Source organism: Myotis yumanensis, unplaced genomic scaffold, assembly GCF_028538775.1.
Source record: "Myotis yumanensis isolate MYYU_CA2020_CCGP unplaced genomic scaffold, mMyoYum1.0.hap1 SCAF_23, whole genome shotgun sequence".
Taxonomy (NCBI): Eukaryota; Metazoa; Chordata; class Mammalia; order Chiroptera; family Vespertilionidae; genus Myotis; species Myotis yumanensis.
The window spans coordinates 9,768,504-9,772,402 of NW_027223774.1; positions in this window are offsets into that span (position 1 = coordinate 9,768,504).

The following is a 3,899-nucleotide window of genomic DNA, read 5'->3' on the forward strand; positions in this document are numbered from 1 at the left end:
GATGAGAATCATTGATCGGCTGCCTCCTGCACGCCCCCTACTGGGGATCGAGCCCGCTTGACTGGAATTGAACCTGGGACCCTTCAGTCCGTAGGCCAACGCTTTAGCCACTGAGCCAAACCAGCTAGGGCAGTATTCTTGTTTTTAATTTCACAGATCAAGAAACTGAGTCTTGGGAATGGAGTGCGCCTGCCCAAGGTGGCCACAGCAGAGTGTAGATTCGCAGCAAATGAAAACTAGAATGTAAACATCCTGAACGTAGATCCTTTATTTTGCTCACTGCTTTCTTCCCAGTGCCTGGCACATAGTAGGTACTCAACCAATATTTAGTGAGTGGACACCCCTTTCCGGTTTCATGCACAAGGCTCCATGCCTGGATTTCACCCGCTTCAAAAATCATCCAAGAGCTCTGATTACACAAACTAAAATTCTGGTTGGGTGGCATCAAATGAACCTGATGGGAGCGGGGGTCTTCTGCCAAAAGTTCCAGGCCTAGGGCCTGCCAGTGGTCGGCAAACTTGCGGCTCGGCAAACCGCAGCTCACGAGCCACATGCGGCTCTTTGGCCCCATGAGTGTGGCGGTATTTTGTGGAAGACACACACTCAAGGGGCCAAAGAGCCCCATGTGGCTCGAGAGCCACGGCTTGCCGACCACGGGCCTAGCCCAATCCCCCTGGGAGGTGAGTAAACCGGGACAAGCAGAATAGGGAAACTGAGGCACTCAGATAGCAGCCACCTAGTAAATCCTATCTTCCCTAAACCAGGACACTTAAAAGAATAAGTGGGGCCCTAACTGGTTTGGCTCAGTGGATAGAGCAGTGGTGGCAAACCTTTTGAGCTCGGCGTGTCAGCATTTTGAAAAACCCTAACTTAAATCTGGTGCCGTGTCACATATAGAAATGTTTTGATATTTGCAACCATAGTAAAACAAAGATGTATATTTTTGATATTTATTTTATATATTTAAATGCCATTTAACAAAGAAAAATCAACCAAAAAAAATGAGTTCGCATGTCACCTCTGACATGCGTGTCATAGGTTCGCCATCACTGGGATAGAGTGTAGGCCTACAGACTGAAGGGTCCCAGGTTCGATTCCGGTCAAGGGCATGTACCTTGGTTGCGGGCACATCCCCAGTAGGGGGTGTGCAGGAGGCAGCTGATCGATGTTTCTAACTCTCTATCCTTTTCCCTTCCTTTCTGTAAAAAATCAATAAAATATATTTTAAAAAGAAAAGTAGGTGGGACAGGCAGAAATCCAATCAGTGCCATTTGCCAACCACACCCAAAGACAGATGAGATTAAGATAATAAATCTGCTGTACCAACAGCAGCATAAAGCTGATGATTATTCTATTGGAATCCTCCCCTAAGTCCCCCTCTAAACACCCAGCCTTTAAAACCCCTCGAAACATAGGTCCCGATACTGCCAGAGCCAACGCAGGGCTGAAATGCCAGCTTGGAGAGAGGCACGTGTTTCCGACCGACCTGTTCTCATCAGCACCGCTTATGCACCCGGCAGCTCATTCAGTCTGTGGTATAAGCATTTCATTGGCTCATCTGCTCCAGTTAGAATTGTTAACCCCGCTCACAAACTGAGTTTCCCCCGTTTTCTCTGTCATAATTCATAGCAAAACTTATATTAAAGGTCAGGTACCGTTTCCTGAGTGAAGGGGAATTACCCCAGCAGCACGGTGAATGTGCTAGAGCTCACATGTATCCTGTGTGGGCTTTCCAGTCTGAACAGCAACACGAGGTGTCTTCTGGTTAAGAGTTTACTATTGTTGGTGGGAGCAGTCAACTGAGTAAACATGAGGGAGGTTCCACAGAAGGGTCACCACTAGACTTAGGGGCCACATTGTGTTTTGTGGGATAAAATGTTGATGTAAACAAAGACACCTCCCGACAAATGTTGGGGTGATGTCACATTGGAGCAACTAGTACCGTTGGGGGCAGCGGGAAGGGCACGGTGTTAGACCTCTGGGGTCAGGCCATAGTTGGGTTCGGCGACCTTGGTTCGTGGGTTCTGGCTACGAGAGAATTCAGAGCCAAGACTCAAACTGTAAGAGAATATTTATTTATAAAACCATGGAGGTGGCCCCAGCCGGTTTGGCTCAGTGGATAGAGCGTCGGCCTGCGAACTGAAAGGTCCCAGGTTCGATTCCGGTCAAGGGCACATGCCCGGGTTGTGGGCTCGATCCCCAGTGGGGGGCATGCAGGAGGCAGCCGATCCACCATGATTCTCTCTCATCATGGATGTTTCTGTCTCTCTCTCCTTCTTCCTTCCTCTCTGAAATCAATACAAATATATTTTTAAAAAATCATGAAGGTGGAAGAAGTAATTCGTAGAAGAAATAAGCTTAGGAGACAAGTTATAGAGGTAAAGGAAGGGCCCTTGGAGCTTAGAAGTGAGGAAGATAAAGTTGACACCAGGGGTAGCGGGGTGAGGGAAGCAAAGGAGTGCTCCTGGGAGGGAGAGCCCTCAGGGTCCTCTGTCCTAAGGGTTTTAAGGGTGGAGATTTTAGGGGAAAACACACACACACACACACACACAAACAAAGGTCCTAGCAAGTGCTCTCCTTCCAGAAGCACCCCCTTGCCTTCCCCTCCCACCCCTTCTCCCCCCACAGGCCTGCATCCCCTAAACTCTAAGGGACCCCAGGAGGCTTGCAACCAGAGCAGCAATGGGCAGCGGCAGCTCATCCCAGGCCAACCCCCCTGACCCTGCCCCCCAAACCCCCCTTTCTCTGACTTCTTAGTGAGCCAGAGCAGCCCAGCCCAGCTCATTTCCCCAGCCCTTCCGTGTTTCACTGTCCCCAGCGTCCACAAAAAGCATCTAAAATTCACCTGGCTTCCTGTTGTGAATTTTTTCCTGCAGGAAGTCAAAAACCCACACACTACTGCCGGCCCTAGGCAGACCCTCTCAGGGCCAGGTCCCCTTCCCGGTAACACCCCTCCCTACCCGGTCCATCATTTTGCTCCCAAAATATGCCCAGGAACCACGACTCCCTCCTGAGGGGGTTAGTCTTAGCCCGGAGCAGAATTCTCACCTGGATCTGAGGTGGATCTCTGACCCGCTATAGCCAGAATCAACTTGACCCTGCTAGAGCCAGAATCCAGGACTTCAAGGCCACTCCCTCCTCCCAGGAGGACGGGGACCCATCCGCAGATCCACACTTCCTGACCCAGGCTCCACTCACAACTCAGGAGTCCTGCGTCCTAGCTCACACCTTTCCAGGTACCCAGGGCTCTGAAACACCACCCCTCCCAAGAGCCAAGCCATCTCCATTCTGGGGACCCGTCTCTCAGGCTCCTGACCCCAACCAGCCCGTGGAGATCCTGGTGTTGAGGCTCAGCTCCTACTCTCCACAAACATTTGGGACGACCAGCCTCAGCCCTTAGGGGACCCGGGCTCTCCAGGCCCCAGCCCAGCAGGGAGCCAGGAGTCAGGGGTGGCCCAGCTCCTCCCCTCAGCTGTGGGGGCAGCTGAGCCAGGGGTCAGGCTGTGGTGGGGAGGCCAAGAGGGGCGGGGTCAGCGGGGATTGGGAGGGGAGACAGCAGCGTGGGCGGCTGGAGGGAGGGAAAGACCAGCAGAGAGAAGGAAACTGGGAGAGGGAAGAAGAGAAAGTGAAAAGGAGAAGCAGGCAGAGGAGGAAACAGCAGAAGTGGAGGGCTAGAGAGAGAGAGAAAGAGAGAGAGAAAGAGGGAGAGATTGAATGGGAGGGGGAGAGAGAGACTTGGGCGAGACAGAGAGGGAGAGAGGGAAAGAACAAGACAGAGACGTAAGGAACAGACTAGGAGTCCCAGAGGAAAAGATTTAGACAGAAACAGAAACAAGGATTGGGAGAGAAAGTGATATGGGTGTGTGTGTGTGAGGGAGGGAGGGAGGGAGGGAGAGAGA